At 44.8% G+C, this 18970-nt stretch overlaps 1 long non-coding RNA gene and 1 pseudogene across 1 annotated transcript; one reads left to right on the top strand and one right to left on the bottom strand.

The window, feature by feature from the left end:
- The first annotated feature begins 9031 nt into the window (after nt 1-9031).
- On the top strand, nt 9032-13794 carry LOC134966215 (uncharacterized). Its single transcript, XR_010188603.1, has 2 exons — nt 9032-9159; nt 13246-13794. It is a non-coding gene; the product is annotated as an uncharacterized LOC134966215 (long non-coding RNA).
- A 4355-nt stretch (nt 13795-18149) lies between these two features.
- Nucleotides 18150-18269, bottom strand: LOC134968099 (5S ribosomal RNA; annotated as a pseudogene).
- Nucleotides 18270-18970: the final 701 nt, after the last annotated feature.

The raw sequence follows: 18970 nt of genomic DNA, 5'->3' as shown, positions 1-18970 counted from the left end.
TAGTTTCCATCTTTATTGGCTCCTCCGCTGAAGTTTGGACTGGGCTGCTAGGATATCAGGGAAATCCACGGTAGGCCCCGGAGATTGATAGCCACGGCCTCTATAGCAGGAGTGCGGGCCTAGACGAGGTCACCGGGCGGTTCATTATAGCAGGCTACATAGTACAGCTGCTTGCCCGGCTGTCATCAGGCTGATGGCTAATGGCTGTATATATTTCATGATGTTTTATATAGATAAACATATATATTTATAGGTATGTGTGTGTATGTTTTGATTATGTATATGTATGTGTATACTATGTATATGTACAGTATGTGTATACTATGTATACTGTATGTATGTGTATACTATGTAAATATATGTATGCTATGTATATAGGCAACGTTCAGCACTACAGCTGCCATGTAATTTCACATCTCAGCATGTCTTGCCCCATGTTTTGCAGTTAGGGCAAGCTATAACTGTAGCTGGGCATGCTGGGATGTTCAGTTCCACGGCATCTGGAGTGCTGGACGTTGCCTACTCCTGCTGTATATGTATGCATTCTGTGTACATGCACATATATTGTAGGTCTGTATCTACACTCTGTATGGGTATGTTAATGTACACTATATAAATAGGCGGATGCAGGCGAACCGGGTAGGACGGGTATGGAAGCCATCATAATAGGGGGAGGGCAGCTTTCGCTCTCACTTGGATATGCCCCTATATATGTGTATACTTGTGTGCATGTGTAGATATATATATATATATATATATTTATACACACACACACACTCGCTATGTGTATTATTGATAATCCATTAAAAGGGGCACCGATTATTGCTACTATAATAAAGGGGGGTACTCACGGAGCGATCGCTGCTTAAAATCTAAGCAATCTGACTAGATTGCTTAGATTTTAAGCAGGATCGCTCCGTGTGTAGCCCCCGCAGCGAAAGCGATGCGCAGCCCCGCGCATCGCTATCGCTGGTGCTAGATTGGCCTGCCGTGCAGGCCAATCTAGCAGGTCGCTCGTTTCACCCGCTGGGTGAAATGAGCGCCCCCCCCCGTCCTCCCCTGCATCGCTCAGCACACATCGCACTGTGCTGAGCGGCGGGAGAGATGTGTGCTGAGCGGTTTGCTCAGCACACATCTCTCCCGCATCGGCTGGTGAGTACCGGCCTTAAGAGTTTCCTATTATTGATAATTTTATTAAAGTGGGCACATTGCTGCACTGACTTGGCTTGAGGGACATCCTCTACCGCGTGGTGGCTCCTACTTATGGCTTCCTCCCTGGTGACTGCTGCTCTCCAGTGGTTGCTGCATCGCTGGGGTTCTATTAAGCTGAATGTTCCTACTCGCTGGTCGCTTCTCTGCTGCTGGGGACTTCCGTCTGCCCCATTTTGAATGCTGTAGCTTGTGTCTGTGAGGCCCTGGTGACTGCTGCTTAGTTTGCTGTTCCACTTCCACGCTCCTGTGATGATGGACACCCTGATCTCCTTGATGTCTACTGGTGTTAAGCCATCATCATTCCCTTACCTGCTCTGTTACTCAGGTTACACAGTCTCCTGTTCAGGGCTACTCTGTGAAGCCAGGCTCCTGATACTTGCCTGGTTGTCTTTTTCTTGAACTGTTACTTTCACTTTGATCTGGTAACCCCAGTCGCCAGTTCAGTGCTACTTTGTGGGGCCAGGCTACTGATACTTACCTGCTGCAGCCTGGTTGTCTTTTTCTTGAACTGTTTCTTTCACTTTGATCTGGTAACCCCAGTCACCAGTTCGGTGCTACTCCGTGGAGTCAGGCTCCTGATACTTACCTGCTGCAGCCTGTTTGTCTTTTGCGTGAACTGTTCCCTTCACTTTCTCGTCTGTTTCGCTGGCTCTCTATCACTTCTATTGATTTGTTCACCCCAGTCTCTTGTTCAGGGCTACTCTGTTGAGTCAGGCTGCTGATACTTACCTGCTGCAGTCTGGTTGTCCTTTGCATGAACTGTTCCCTTCACTTTCTCATCTGTCTCGCTGGCTCTCTATCACATCTGTTGATTTCAGCACCCTAGTCTTCTGTTCAGGGCTACTCTGTGGAACTTACTTGTTTTCCTATATTGGCTGTACATACTGACCATGCTATGGAACAGCTTTTTCTAGCAGTTTTTCGACTGAGGAAACAGACTGATAGCTCTGATAGCTGAGTTATCTGTGGCTTTCATTTCATGTCAAACTATGCAGGAGATTTAGGATGGGGCTAGTGGGCCCGAGTATTTTTCTTCTATCCTATAGGAATGTGGTGTCTCTGTCCCTGACCAGTTAATCTCCTTGGACTGGACAACATTACGGCCCAGTCTTCTGGGATGTTTTAGGTCACCTTTGCTGCAATAGCTTTCACCTGGTTGAGCTTATTGTTCCGATTTATATTTTTATATTTTGTTTTGATTTGAACGCAATTGCAGCATCACTATTTGTTTGGTTCTGTCAATTAAGCCCTTGTATTTTACTTAAAAAATATCTTTCTAATATACAGATGGGTCCATGTTTATCTTGACCTTTAATAGGATTAACTGAGACTGGGCAGTCGGACTTATTCCCCTGCTGTAATGACTTAATCCCCTGCTGTATTGTTCTCTGTATTGTATTGCAGCTGAGAACAATAGATGAAGGGTTTATGTTAATAAACCATGTTGTGCCTAGGCGCAGCAAACTAGCCAAAATAATCGTGAACCCATCTGTATATAGTTTTTCCACAGTATATTTTTTAGATTTATATTTTTTATATTTATATATTGTATATATTTTATATTGATAGCTCATATGTTTTTAGATATTATTTTATATTTATGTTTTTTCCCCACTATAAAATACGTGCACTTGCGAGGGGGCCTGGCTGCTATTTGCTGTAATCTGTTCTCTATGTTTTGGTGACTATGGTCAGTGTATATCTTGTTTGTTACTCTTTGTTAATGAATATATTTGTTTATTATACGCCAGTTCTCTATAGCTAGACTCTCATTTGAGCGGCAAAGTATGTTTGGTGCTGGGGTATAGATGCACAGCACTATCCATCACTGTAGAGTTGGGTTTCACATTGTTCCTGCTATTCTCTTGACTTCGTGTTGTGCGGGACTGAATGGCGCCTTCAGGCAGCTGCTTTACTGCTGTTGTATTGTATTGTTAAATTGGTGTCGGATAGGGTATTTGTGACTACGCCGTTTATCACATTTATTATACTTGAAGATTTTACTTCCAATAATCCAATTGTTTTAGTGTGAAATCTCCCTGCCAACAGGAGATATTTATGCAACACTGTGTGTAATGTGTGTGTGTGTGTGTGTGTGTGTGTGTGTGTGTGTGTGTGTGTGTGTGTGTGTGTGTGTGTGTTAGCGAATTTAGACTGTAAGCTCCTATGGGGCAGGGACTGATATGGATGACTTGTGTTCTCTATACAGAACTGCGTTTTTGTGGTACTATATAAAGAAACCGTAATAAATATTCATGTCTATCAGGAACATATTATCGCGCCTCTATCTTCTTTTCTCTATCGTCCTAGTGGATGCTGGGGTTCCTGAAAGGACCATGGGGAATAGCGGCTCCGCAGGAGACAGGGCACAAAAAGTAAAGCTTTAGGATCAGGTGGTGTGCACTGGCTCCTCCCCCTATGACCCTCCTCCAAGCCTCAGTTAGATTTTTGTGCCCGGCCGAGAAGGGTGCAATCTAGGTGGCTCTCCTAAAGAGCTGCTTAGAAAAGTTTAGCTTAGGTTTTTTATTTTACAGTGACTCCTGCTGGCAACAGGATCACTGCAACGAGGGACTTAGGGGAGAAGAAGTGAACTCACCTGCGTGCAGGATGGATTGGCTTCTTGGCTACTGGACAGCTCCAGAGGGACGATCACAGGTACAGCCTGGATGGTCACCGGAGCCTCGCCGCCGGCCCCCTTGCAGATGCTGAAACGAGAAGAGGTCCAGAATCGGCGGCAGAAGACTCCTCAGTCTTCTTAAGGTAGCGCACAGCACTGCAGCTGTGCGCCATTTTCCTCTCAGCACACTTCACACGGCAGTCACGGAGGGTGCAGGGCGCTGGGAGGGGGGCGCCCTGGGAGGCAAAATGAAAACCTTTTTTGGCTAAAAATACCTCACATATAGCCTCCGGGGGCTATATGGAGATATTTAACCCCTGCCAGAATCCGTTAAGAGCGGGAGACGAGGCCGCCGAAAAAGGGGCGGGGCCTATCTCCTCAGCACACAGCGCCATTTTCCCTCACAGAAAGGCTGGAGGGAAGGCTCCCAGGCTCTCCCCTGCACTGCACTACAGAAACAGGGTTAAAACAGAGAGGGGGGGGCACTAATTTGGCGTTAGAAATATATAAAAAAGATGCTATAAGGGAAAACACTTATATAAGGTTGTCCCTATATAATTATAGCGTTTTTGGTGTGTGCTGGCAAACTCTCCCTCTGTCTCTCCAAAGGGCTAGTGGGTCCTGTCCTCTATCAGAGCATTCCCTGTGTGTGTGCTGTGTGTCGGTACGTGTGTGTCGACATGTATGAGGACGATGTTGGTGAGGAGGCGGAGCAATTGCCTGAAATGGTGATGTCACTCTCTAGGGAGTCGACACCGGAATGGATGGCTTATTTAGGGAATTACGTGATAATGTCAACACGCGCCAAGGTCGGTTGACGATATGAGACGGCCGACAAACAATTAGTACCGGTCCAGACGTCTCAAAAACACCGTCAGGGGTTTTAAAACGCCCGTTTACTTTAGTCGGTCGACACAGACACAGACAGGGACACTGAATCCAGTGTCGACGGTGAATAAACAAACGTATTCCTTATTAGGGCCACACGTTAAGGGCAATGAAGGAGGTGTTACATATTTCTGATACTACAAGTACCACAAAAGAGGGTATTATGTGGGATGTGAAAAAACTACCGTAGTTTTTCCTGAATCAGATAAATTAAATGAAGTGTGTGATGATGCGTGGGTTCCCCCCGATAGAAAATATGGGCGGTATACCCTTTCCCGCCAGAAGTTAGGGCGCGTTGGGAAACACCCCTTAGGGTGGATAAGGCGCTCACACGCTTATCAGAACAAGTGGCGGTACCGTCTATAGATAGGGCCGTCCTCAAGGAGCCAGCTGACAGGAGGCTGGAAAAATATCATAAAAAGTATATACACACATACTGGTGTTATACTGCGACCAGCGATCGCCTCAGCCTGGATGTGCAGAGCTGGGGTGGCTTGGTCGGATTCCCTGACTAAAAATATTGATACCCTTGACAGGGACAGTATTTTATTGACTATAGAGCATTTAAAGGATGTATTTCTATATATGCGAGATGCACAGAGGGATATTTGCACTCTGGCATCAAGAGTAAGTGCGATGTCCATATCTGCCAGAAGATGTTTATGGACACGACAGTGGTCAGGTGATGCAGATTCCAAACGGCACAAAGGTGTATTGCCGTATAAAGGAAGAGGAGTTATTTGGGGTCGGTCCATCGGACCTGGTGGCCACGGCAACTGCTGGAAAATCCACCGTTTTTACCCTAAGTCACATCTCTGCAGAAAAAGACACCGTCTTTTTTAAGCTTCAGTCCTTTCGTCCCTATAAGAGTCATATCTGCCCAGGGATAGAGGAAAGGGAAGAAGACTGCAGCAGGCAGCCCATTCCCAGGAACAGAAGCGTTCCACCGCTTCTGACAAGCTCTCAGCATGACGCTGAGACCGTACAGGACCCCTGGATCCTACAAGTAGGATCCCAGGGGTACAGTTTGGAATGTCGAGACGTTTCCCCTGCGCAGGCTCCTGAAGTCTGCTTTACCAAGGTCTCCCTCCGACAAGGAGGCAGTATGGGAAAAAATTCACGAGCTGTATTCCCAGCAGGTGATAATTAAATTACCCCTCCTACAACAAGAAAAGGGGGTATTATTCCACACTATATTGTGGTACTGAAGCCAGAAGGCTAAATCTAAAAAAATTTGAACACTTACAAAGGTTCAAATCAAGATGGAGTCACTCAGAGCAGTGATAACGAACCGGGAAGAAGGGGACTATCTGGTGTCCCGAGACATCAGGGATGCTTACCTCCATGTCCCAAATTTGCCCTTATCACTAAGGGTACCTCAGGTTCGTGGTACAGAACTGTCACTATCAGTTTCAGACGCTGCCGTTTGGATTGTCTACGGCACCCCGGGTCTTTACCAAGGTAATGGCCGAAATGATGGTTCTTCTTCGAAGAAAAGGCGTCTTAATTATCCCTTACTTGGACGATCTCCTGATAAGGGCAAAGTCCAGGGAACAGTTGGAGGTCGGAGTAGCACTATCTCGGATACTGTTACAACAGCAGGGGTGGATTCTAAATATTCCAAAATCGCAGCTGATCCCGACAACAAGTCTCCTGTGCTTAGGGATGATTCTGGACACAGTCCAGAAAAAGGTGTTTCTCCCGGAAGAGAAAGCCAGGGAGTTATCCGAGCTAGTCAGGAACCTCCTAAAATCAGTGCATCATTGCACAAGGGCCATGGTAAAAAAATGGTGACTTCCTTCGAAGCAATTCCAGTCGGCAGATTTCATGCAAGAACTTTTCAGTGGGATCTGCTGGACAAATGGTCCGGATCGCATCTTCAGATGCATCAGCGGATAACCCTATATCCAAGGACAAGGGTGTCTCTCCTGTGGTGGTTACAGAGTGCTCATCTTCTAGAGGGCCGCAGATTCGGCATTCAGTTTTGGATGTTGGTGACCACGGAGGCCAGCCCGAGAGGCTGGGGAGCAGTCACACAAGGAAAAAATTTCCAGGGAGTGTGATCAAGTCTGGAGATTTTTCTCCACATAAATATAGCTAAGGGTAAATTTATAATGCTCTAAGCTTAGCAAGACCTCTGCTTCAAGGTCAGCCGGTATTGATCCAGTGGGATAAAACATCACGGCAGTCGCCCACGTAAATAGACAGGGCGGCACAAGAAGCAGGAGGGCAGTGGCAAAAACTGCAAGGACTTTTCGCTGGGCGGAAAATCATGTGATAGCACTGTCAGCAGTGTTTCATTCCGGGAATGGAAACTGGGAAGCAGACTTCCTCAGTAGGCACGACCTCCACCCGGCAGAGTGGGAACTTCATGGGGAAGTTTTCCACATAATTGTAAACCGTTGGGAATTACCAAAGGTGGACATGATGGCGTCCCGTCTGAACAAAAAACGGGACAGGTATTGCGCCAGGTTAAGAGACCCTCAGGCAATAGCTGTGGACGTTCTGGTAACACCGTGGGTGTACCAGTCGGTGTATGTGTTCCATCCTCTGCTTTTCATACCTAAGGTACTGAGAATTATAAGACGTAGAGGAGTAAGAACTATACTCATGGCTCCGGATTGGCCAAGAAGGACTTGGTACCCGGAACTTCAAGAGATGCTCACAGAGGACTTATGGCCTCTGCCGCTAAGAAGGGACTTGTTTCAGCAAGTACCATGTCTGTTCCAAGACTTACCGCAGCTGCGTTTGACGGCATGGCGGTGGAACGCCGGATCCTAAGGGAAAAGGCATTCAGGAAGAGGTCATTCCTACCCTGGTCAAAGCCAGAAAGGAGGTGACCGCACATTATCACCACATGTGGCGAAAATATGTTGCGTGGTGTGAGGCCAGGAAGGCCCCACGAAGAAATTTCAACTCTGTCGATTCCTGCATTTCTTGCAAACAGAAGTGTCTATGGGCCTCAAATTGGGGTCCATTAAGGTTCAAATTTCGGCCCTGTCGATTTTTCTTCCAGAAAGAATTGGCTTCAGTTCCTGAAGTCCAGAAGTTTGTCAAGGGAGTATTGCATATACAACCCCCTTTTGTGCCTCCAGTGGCACTGTGGGATCTCAACGTAGTTCTGGGATTCCTCAAAACACATTGGTTTAAAACCAGTCAAATCTGTGGATTTGAAGCATCTCACATGAAAAGTGAACATGCTCTTGGACCTGGCCTGGACCAGGCGAGTGTCAAATTGGTGGTTTTTTTCTCAAAAAAGCCCATATCTGTTTGTCCATTCGGACAGGGCAGAGCTGCGGACTCGTCCCCAGTTCTCTCCCTAAGGTGGTGTCAGTGTTTCACCTGAACCAGCTTATTGTGGTGTCTTGCGCCTACTAGGGACTTGGAGGACTCCAAGTTGCTAGATGTGGTCAGGGCCCTGAAAATATAGGTTCCAGGACGGCTGGAGTCAGGAAAACTGACTTACTGTTATCCTGTATGCACCCAACAAACTGGGTGCTCTTGCTTTTAAGCAGACTTTTGCTAGTTGGATGTGTAATACAATTCAGCTTGCACATTCTGTGGCAGGCCTGCCACAGCCAAAATATGTAAATGCCCATTCCACAAGGAAGGTGGGCTCATCTTGGGCGGCTGCCCGAGGGGTCTCGGCTTTACAACTTTGCCGAGCGGCTATTTAGTCAGGGGCAAACACGTTTGTAAAATCCTACAAATTTGATACCCTGGCTAAGGAGGACCTGGAGTTCTCTCATTCGGTGCTGCAGAGTCATCCGCACTCTCCCGCCCGTTTGGGAGCTTTGGTATAATCCCCATGGTCCTTTCAGGAACCCCAGCATCCACTAGGACGATAGAGAAAATAAGAATTTACTTACCGATAATTCTATTTCTCGGAGTCCGTAGTGGATGCTGGGCGCCCATCCCAAGTGCGGATTATCTGCATTACTTGTACATAGTTACAAAAATCGGGTTATTATTGTTGTGAGCCATCTTTTCAGAGGCTCCGCTGTTATCATACTGTTAACTGGGTTCAGATCACAGGTTGTACAGTGTGATTGGTGTGGCTGGTATGAGTCTTACCCGGGATTCATAAATCCTTCCTTATTGTGTACGCTCGTCCGGGCACAGTACCTAACTGAGGCTTGGAGGAGGGTCATAGGGGGAGGAGCCAGTGCACACCACCTGATCCTAAAGCTTTACTTTTTGTGCCCTGTCTCCTGCGGAGCCGCTATTCCCCATGGTCCTTTCAGGAACCCCAGCATCCACTACGGACTCCGAGAAATAGAATTATCGGTAAGTAAATTCTTATTTTTTCAGGTGGACCTTCTCTATGATTGAATTGTGAGATCATCAGCGGAGCAAACTACATTTCTGGGATTCTGTGAGGTCATCTTTACAACAAAGCATATATTGAAGATAGAACGTCAGGAGTAGCTGACCCAAGACAGGTAATTAATATTATTATTAATTACAGATAACTCAGGCTAGACTTTGGTTCTAGACCTGTAGAGGCGCGGTAATATGTTTCTGAAATACATTAATATTTATTAAATATGTGTTTTCTATACACGTTCTTCCTAAAGACATTTTGAGAGCTTGATGAATTTAGATCCTCATACTACTGTATGGGTACAGTGGGCCTGATCAAGACTGAAATCTGAGCAGAAGATAGGTGATATCTCCTGTATTAGTATTCCAATGAATGGCCACGATTCTTAATTTCTACAAAAGTAGGTGAAAATTTTCATTTTCACCTACTTTTGTATAAATGTAGGTAAAATAAATAGGGCTCTTTGTGAGAAATCACCCTGCCAAGAAGGCTAGGTGCAATGAAATATTCATGTGTTTGAGCGCTTGTGTGTTAGGAATTGTAGTCTGTAAGCTCCAGTGGGGCAGGGACTAATATGAATGAGTTATATTGTGGGTACAGTGTTGCATAAATTGTAATTGTGATGGGTTTTTGTGATAGGGCCTCCTCTAGCTCCGCACGCCTAGTTTCCATCTTTATTGGCTCCTCCGCTGAAGTTTGGACTGGGCTGCTAGGATATCAGGGAAATCCACGGTAGGCCCCGGAGATTGATAGCCACGGCCTCTATAGCAGGAGTGCGGGCCTAGACGAGGTCACCGGGCGGTTCATTATAGCAGGCTACATAGTACAGCTGCTTGCCCGGCTGTCATCAGGCTGATGGCTAATGGCTGTATATATTTCATGATGTTTTATATAGATAAACATATATATTTATAGGTATGTGTGTGTATGCTTTGATTATGTATACTATGTATATGTATGTGTATACTATGTATATGTACAGTATGTGTATACTATGTATACTGTATGTATGTGTATACTATGTAAATATATGTATGCTATGTATATAGGCAACGTTCAGCACTACAGCTGCCATGTAATTTCACATCTCAGCATGTCTTGCCCCATGTTTTGCAGTTAGGGCAAGCTATAACTGTAGCTGGGCATGCTGGGATGTTCAGTTCCACGGCATCTGGAGTGCTGGACGTTGCCTACTCCTGCTGTACATGTATGCATGCTGTGTACATGCACATATATTGTAGGTCTGTATCTACACTCTGTATGGGTATGTTAATGTACACTATATAAATAGGCGGATGCAGGCGAACCGGGTAGGACGGGTATGGAAGCCATCATAATAGGGGGAGGGCAGCTTTCGCTCTCACTTGGATATGCCCCTATATATGTGTATACTTGTGTGCATGTGTAGATATATATATATATATATATATATATATTTATACACACACACACACACACACACACACACTCGCTATGTGTATTATTGATAATCCATTAAAAGGGGCACCGATTATTGCTACTATAATAAAGGGGGGTACTCACGGAGCGATCGCTGCTTAAAATCTAAGCAATCTGACTAGATTGCTTAGATTTTAAGCAGGATCGCTCCGTGTGTAGCCCCCGCAGCGAAAGCGATGCGCAGCCCCGCGCATCGCTATCGCTGGTGCTAGATTGGCCTGCCGTGCAGGCCAATCTAGCAGGTCGCTCGTTTCACCCGCTGGGTGAAATGAGCGCCCCCCCCCGTCCTCCCCTGCATCGCTCAGCACACATCGCGCTGTGCTGAGCGGCGGGAGAGATGTGTGCTGAGCGGTTTGCTCAGCACACATCTCTCCCGCATCGGCTGGTGAGTACCAGCCTTAAAAGTTTCCTATTATTGATAATTTTATTAAAGTGGGCACATTGCTGCACTGACTTGGCTTGAGGGACATCCTCTACCGCGTGGTGGCTCCTACTTATGGCTTCCTCCCTGGTGACTGCTGCTCTCCAGTGGTTGCTGCAGCGCTGGGGTTCTATTAAGCTGAATGTTCCTACTCGCTGGTCGCTTCTCTGCTGCTGGGGACTTCCGTCTGCCCCATTTTGAATGCTGTAGCTTGTGTCTGTGAGGCCCTGGTGACTGCTGCTTAGTTTGCTGTTCCACTTCCACGCTCCTGTGATGATGGACACCCTGATCTCCTTGATGTCTACTGGTGTTAAGCCATCATCATTCCCTTACCTGCTCTGTTACTCAGGTTACACAGTCTCCTGTTCAGGGCTACTCTGTGAAGCCAGGCTCCTGATACTTGCCTGGTTGTCTTTTTCTTGAACTGTTACTTTCACTTTGATCTGGTAACCCCAGTCGCCAGTTCAGTGCTAATTTGTGGGGCCAGGCTACTGATACTTTCCTGCTGCAGCCTGGTTGTCTTTTTCTTGAACTGTTTCTTTCACTTTGATCTGGTAACCCCAGTCACCAGTTCGGTGCTACTCCGTGGAGTCAGGCTCCTGATACTTACCTGCTGCAGCCTGTTTGTCTTTTGCGTGAACTGTTCCCTTCACTTTCTCGTCTGTTTCGCTGGCTCTCTATCACTTCTATTGATTTGTTCACCCCAGTCTCTTGTTCAGGGCTACTCTGTTGAGTCAGGCTGCTGATACTTACCTGCTGCAGTCTGGTTGTCCTTTGCATGAACTGTTCCCTTCACTTTCTCATCTGTCTCGCTGGCTCTCTATCACATCTGTTGATTTCAGCAACCTAGTCTTCTGTTCAGGGCTACTCTGTGGAACTTACTTGTTTTCCTATATTGGCTGTACATACTGACCATGCTATGGAACAGCTTTTTCTAGCAGTTTTTCGACTGAGGAAACAGACTGATAGCTCTGATAGCTGAGTTATCTGTGGCTTTCATTTCATGTCAAACTATGCAGGAGATTTAGGATGGGGCTAGTGGGCCCGAGTATTTTTCTTCTATCCTATAGGAATGTGGTGTCTCTGTCCCTGACCAGTTAATCTCCTTGGACTGGACAACATTACGGCCCAGTCTTCTGGGATGTTTTAGGTCACCTTTGCTGCAATAGCTTTCACCTGGTTGAGCTTATTGTTCCGATTTTATATTTTTATATTTTGTTTTGATTTGAACGCAATTGCAGCATCACTATTTGTTTGGTTCTGTCAATTAAGCCCTTGTATTTTACTTAAAAAATATCTTTCTAATATACAGATGGGTCCATGTTTATCTTGACCTTTAATAGGATTAACTGAGACTGGGCAGTCGGACTTATTCCCCTGCTGTAATGACTTAATCCCCTGCTGTATTGTTCTCTGTATTGTATTGCAGCTGAGAACAATAGATGAAGGGTTTATGTTAATAAACCATGTTGTGCCTAGGCGCAGCAAACTAGCCAAAATAATCGTGAACCCATCTGTATATAGTTTTTCCACAGTATATTTTTTAGATTTATATTTTTTATATTTATATATTGTATATATTTTATATTGATAGCTCATATGTTTTTAGATATTTTATATTTATGTTTTTTCCCCACTATAAAATACGTGCACTTGCGAGGGGGCCTGGCTGCTATTTGCTGTAATCTGTTCTCTATGTTTTGGTGACTATGGTCAGTGTATATCTTGTTTGTTACTCTTTGTTAATGAATATATTTGTTTATTATACGCCAGTTCTCTATAGCTAGACTCTCATTTGAGCGGCAAAGTATGTTTGGTGCTGGGGTATAGATGCACAGCACTATCCATCACTGTAGAGTTGGGTTTCACATTGTTCCTGCTATTCTCCTGACTTCGTGTTGTGCGGGACTGAATGGCGCCTTCAGGCAGCTGCTTTACTGCTGTTGTATTGTATTGTTAAATTGGTGTCGGATAGGGTATTTGTGACTACGCCGTTTATCACATTTATTATACTTGAAGATTTTACTTCCAATAATCCAATTGTTTTAGTGTGAAATCTCCCTGCCAACAGGAGATATTTATGCAACACTGTGTGTAATGTGTGTGTGTGTGTGTGTGTGTGTGTGTGTGTGTGTGTGTGTGTGTGTGTGTGTGTGTGTGTGTGTTAGCGAATTTAGACTGTAAGCTCCTTTGGGGCAGGGACTGATATGGATGACTTGTGTTCTCTATACAGCACTGCGTTTTTGTGGTACTATATAAAGAAACCGTAATAAATATTCATGTCTATCAGGAACATATTATCGCGCCTCTATCTTCTTTTTTCAGGTGGACCTTCTCTATGATTGAATTGTGAGATCATCAGCGGAGCAAACTACATTTCTGGGCTTCTGTGAGGTCATCTTTACAACAAAGCATATATTGAAGATAGAACGTCAGGAGTAGCTGACCCAAGACAGGTAATTAATATTATTATTAATTACAGATAACTCAGGCTAGACTTTGGTTCTAGACCTGTAGAGGCGCGGTAATATGTTTCTGAAATACATTAATATTTATTAAATGTGTTTTCTATACACGTTCTTCCTAAAGACATTTTGAGAGCTTGATGAATTTAGATCCTCATACTACTGTATGGGTACAGTGGGCCTGATCAAGACTGAAATCTGAGCAGGAGATAGGTGATATCTCCTGTATTAGTATTCCAATGAATGGCCACGATTCTTAATTTCTACAAAAGTAGGTGAAAATTTTCATTTTCACCTACTTTTGTATAAATGTAGGTAAAATAAATAGGGCTCTTTGTGAGAAATCACCCTGCCAAGAAGGCTAGGTGCAATGAAATATTCATGTGTTTGAGCGCTTGTGTGTTAGGAATTGTAGTCTGTAAGCTCCAGTGGGGCAGGGACTAATATGAATGAGTTATATTGTGGGTACAGCGTTGCATAAATTGTAATTGTAATGGGTTTTTGTGATAGGGCCTCCTCTAGCTCCGCACGCCTAGTTTCCATCTTTATTGGCTCCTCCGCTGAAGTTTGGACTGGGCTGCTAGGATATCAGGGAAATCCACGGTAGACCCCGGAGATTGATAGCCACGGCCTCTATAGCAGGAGTGCGGGCCTAGACGAGGTCACCGGGCGGTTCATTATAGCAGGCTACATAGTACAGCTGCTTGCCCGGCTGTCATCAGGCTGATGGCTAATGGCTGTATATATTTCATGATGTTTTATATAGATAAACATATATATTTATAGGTATGTGTGTGTATGTTTTGATTATGTATATGTATGTGTATACTATGTATATGTACAGTATGTGTATACTATGTATACTGTATGTATGTGTATACTATGTAAATATATGTATGCTATGTATATAGGCAACGTTCAGCACTACAGCTGCCATGTAATTTCACATCTCAGCATGTCTTGCCCCATGTTTTGCAGTTAGGGCAAGCTATAACTGTAGCTGGGCATGCTGGGATGTTCAGTTCCACGGCATCTGGAGTGCTGGACGTTGCCTACTCCTGCTGTATATGTATGCATTCTGTGTACATGCACATATATTGTAGGTCTGTATCTACACTCTGTATGGGTATGTTAATGTACACTATATAAATAGGCGGATGCAGGCGAACCGGGTAGGACGGGTATGGAAGCCATCATAATAGGGGGAGGGCAGCTTTCGCTCTCACTTGGATATGCCCCTATATATGTGTATACTTGTGTGCATGTGTAGATATATATATATATATATATATATATTTATACACACACACACACTCGCTATGTGTATTATTGATAATCCATTAAAAGGGGCACCGATTATTGCTACTATAATAAAGGGGGGTACTCACGGAGCGATCGCTGCTTAAAATCTAAGCAATCTGACTAGATTGCTTAAATTTTAAGCAGGATCGCTCCGTGTGTAGCCCCCGCAGCGAAAGCGATGCGCAGCCCCGCGCATTGCTATCGCTGGTGCTAGATTGGCCTGCCGTGCAGGCCAATCTAGCAGGTCGCTCGTTTCACCCGCTGGGTGAAATAAGCGGCCCCCCCGTCCTCCCCTGCATCGCTCAGCACACATCGCGCTGTGCTGAGCAGCGGGAGAGATGTGTGCTGAGCGGTTTGCTCAGCACACATCTCTCCCGCATCGGCTGGTGAGTACCGGCCTTAAGAGTTTCCTATTATTGATAATTTTATTAAAGTGGGCACATTGCTGCACTGACTTGGCTTGAGGGACATCCTCTACCGCGTGGTGGCTCCTACTTATGGCTTCCTCCCTGGTGACTGCTGCTCTCCAGTAGTTGCTGCAGCGCTGGGGTTCTGTTCTGCTGAATGTTCCTACTCGCTGGTCGCTTCTCTGCTGCTGGGGACTTCCGTCTGCCCCATTTTGAATGCTGTAGCTTGTGTCTGTGAGGCCCTGGTGACTGCTGCTTAGTTTGCTGTTCCACTTCCACGCTCCTGTGATGATGGACACCCTGATCTCCTTGATGTCTACTGGTGTTAAGCCATCATCATTCCCTTACATGCTCTGTTACTCAGGTTACACAGTCTCCTGTTCAGGGCTACTCTGTGAAGCCAGGCTCCTGATACTTGCCTGGTTGTCTTTTTCTTGAACTGTTACTTTCACTTTGATCTGGCAACCCCAGTCGCCAGTTCAGTGCTACTTTGTGGGGCCAGGCTACTGATACTTACTTGCTGCAGCCTGGTTGTCTTTTTCTTGAACTGTTTCTTTCACTTTGATCTGGTAACCCCAGTCACCAGTTCGGTGCTACTCCGTGGAGTCAGGCTCCTGATACTTACCTGCTGCAGCCTGTTTGTCTTTTGCGTGAACTGTTCCCTTCACTTTCTCGTCTGTTTCGCTGGCTCTCTATCACTTCTATTGATTTGTTCACCCCAGTCTCTTGTTCAGGGCTACTCTGTTGAGCCAGGCTGCTGATACTTACCTGCTGCAGTCTGGTTGTCCTTTGCATGAACTGTTCCCTTCACTTTCTCATCTGTCTCGCTGGCTCTCTATCACATCTGTTGATTTCAGCACCCTAGTCTTCTGTTCAGGGCTACTCTGTGGAACTTACTTGTTTTCCTATATTGGCTGTACACACTGACCATGCTATGGAACAGCTTTTTATAGCAGTTTTTCGACTGAGGAAACAGACTGATAGCTCTGATAGCTGAGTTATCTGTGGCTTTCATTTCATGTCAAACTATGCAGGAGATTTAGGATGGGGCTAGTGGGCCCGAGTATTTTTCTTCTATCCTATAGGAATGTGGTGTCTCTGTCCCTGACCAGTTAATCTCCTTGGACTGGACAACATTACGGCCCAGTCTTCTGGGATGTTTTAGGTCACCTTTGCTGCAATAGCTTTCACCTGGTTGAGCTTATTGTTCCGATTTATATTTTTATATTTTGTTTTGATTTGAACGCAATTGCAGCATCACTATTTGTTTGGTTCTGTCAATTAAGCCCTTGTATTTTACTTAAAAAATATCTTTCTAATATACAGATGGGTCCATGTTTATCTTGACCTTTAATAGGATTAACTGAGACTGGCCAGTCGGACTTATTCCCCTGCTGTAATGACTTAATCCCCTGCTGTATTGTTCTCTGTATTGTATTGCAGCTGAGAACAATAGATGAAGGGTTTATGTTAATAAACCATGTTGTGCCTAGGCGCAGCAAACTAGCCAAAATAATCGTGAACCCATCTGTATATAGTTTTTCCACAGTATATTTTTTAGATTTATATTTTTTATATTTATATATTGTATATTTCTCTAACGTCCTAGTGGATGCTGGGAACTCCGTAAGGACCATGGGGAATAGCGGGCTCCGAAGGAGGCTGGGCACTCTAGATAGATCTTAGACTACCTGGTGTGCACTGGCTCCTCCCACTATGACCCTCCTCCAAGCCTCAGTTAGATTTCGTGCCCGGCCGAGGTTGGATGCACACTAGGGGCTCTCCTGAGCTCTTAGAAAGTTATAGTCTTAGAATTTGTTCTTTTCAGTGAGACCTGCTGGCAACAGGCTCACTGCAGCGAGGGACTAAGGGGAGAAGAAGCGAACTCGCCTGCTTGCAGCCGGATTGGGCTTCTTAGGCTACTGGACACCATTAGCTCCAGAGGGATCGACCGCAGGCCCAGCCTTGATGTTCGGTCCCGGAGCCGCGCCGCCGTCCCCCTTACAGAGCCAGAAGCAAGAAGATGGTCCTGAAAATCGGCGGCATGAAGACTCAGTCTTCACCAAGGTAGCGCACAGCACTGCAGCTGTGCGCCATTGCTCCTCATACACACTTCACACTCCGGTCACTGAGGGTGCAGAGCGCTGGGGGGGGGGCGCTCTGAGGCAGCAATAAAAACACCTTGGCTGGCAAAAATACCTCAATATATAGCCCCAGGGGCTATATATGAGGTAAATACCCCTGCCAGAAGTCCATAAAAAACGGGAGAATAGGCAGCGAAAAAGGGGCGGAGCCTATCTCCTCAGCACACTGGCGCCATTTTCCCTCACAGCTCCGTTGGAGGGAAGCTCCCTGGCTCTCCCCTGCAGTCTACAAGGGTTAAAAAAAGAGAGAGGGGGCACTAAATTTAGGCGCAGTATACATTATATATATATAGATATAAAGCTGTATATAGGGGGTATACCGCACAGGAGAGTATAAGGCTGGATATTAATAATTACCAAAATACAATAATAGAATAGGAGAAGGTAAACTTTTCCAATAATAGTTATATTTGGTGGTGCACCCTGAGTCAGTGTGAAACATTTAGAAACAAAGGAGAAAAGAAGACTCTTTTGTGGGTGCACTCTTGAATAATTTGTAGTATTGAAAAAGAGATGGTTAAAAATTATTAAATTTTTATTCATGTAACACAATAAAACATAAAGTAGTTGGACACATATTATGGAGAAAAACACACATAAAAGTAATAAACCAATAATGCCAATCAATATTGGATAGTAATGGTGAGCTGTCCAGGTTAGATCACGTTTACAATGAAACAATAGGTCAACAACTTAGACTCCAAGATCTGCCTGTGATAGAAAAATATCTGATATAAGCTATACACAACCTAACTGCTTCAATAGGTGGTGGATGAGCAACTCTAAATATATTTAATGAAGATTAATGAGTCGGATCACTGATTATCTGGTAGGAGAGGGAAAAGAGAAGAATGTGATAGAAAAGATGAATCTGCTGTCAGCGTTAGACATAGAGCATGAATGCCCGAAATTTTCTACTACACCGAGTATTCCTCAAAAGTCTCCTATTTGAGTACTGACCCAGCCCAACACTGATTAGCTTCCAAGATCGGTATGGGTTCGGGCGTTTCCAGTGTGGTATGATAGTAGAAACAATATACCGATAACCTTGTGCTCTAGAATCACTGATGAGAGTTCACGAAAATCTGGGAAGAATAAGAATGGGTGAGGGGTCCTGGGAGAAGAGCTAAGAAGGAGGATCTGCTGCCATTGTTAGACAAGGAAATCCCTGAATCAATGGTGAGAGTCCCGAATGATAGCGAAAGTAAAGAACAACACAGAGATAAGTGGGATTTGATACAGAGGAACAATCAATTTTGATGATAAATTTATAACTGTGTATGATGTGTACCGATTATGGAGTACATATGAAGTATACACTCCGTGTGGAGTACACACATGGGCATACACCGTCCGTTGAGCAGCGTAATAAAGAATAATGATAAAAAATATTTTTCTGATGAAAGACTGCAATCTGTATGCAAAGTGATAACAGGTGGTGAATATCAGATAATGATGAGGTTATCAGGTGAAATTACCTTGTAATGAAAGGAGGATTGAAAACCTCATGAACTTCCAAAGGTACTGGTTTTATGTAAATGAATAAACATTTATGCACATTATATTGGATACAAATGGGTAACCAATAATGGTCTACAAAAAAATATATACCAAGTTGGTAAAATATACACCAAATATAATGACAAAAGGTATTCTTTCTCTCCTAAAAATAGTAACTGTAGGGAAAGCTGTATATGTAAAAAATCCCCTCCGTATAAACCGAGGATGAAAA

Source organism: Pseudophryne corroboree, chromosome 10, assembly GCF_028390025.1.
Source record: "Pseudophryne corroboree isolate aPseCor3 chromosome 10, aPseCor3.hap2, whole genome shotgun sequence".
Classification (NCBI taxonomy): domain Eukaryota; kingdom Metazoa; phylum Chordata; class Amphibia; order Anura; family Myobatrachidae; genus Pseudophryne; species Pseudophryne corroboree.
Note: the sequence above shows the minus strand (reverse complement) of the source record. Positions and strands in the feature narration are given on the sequence as shown.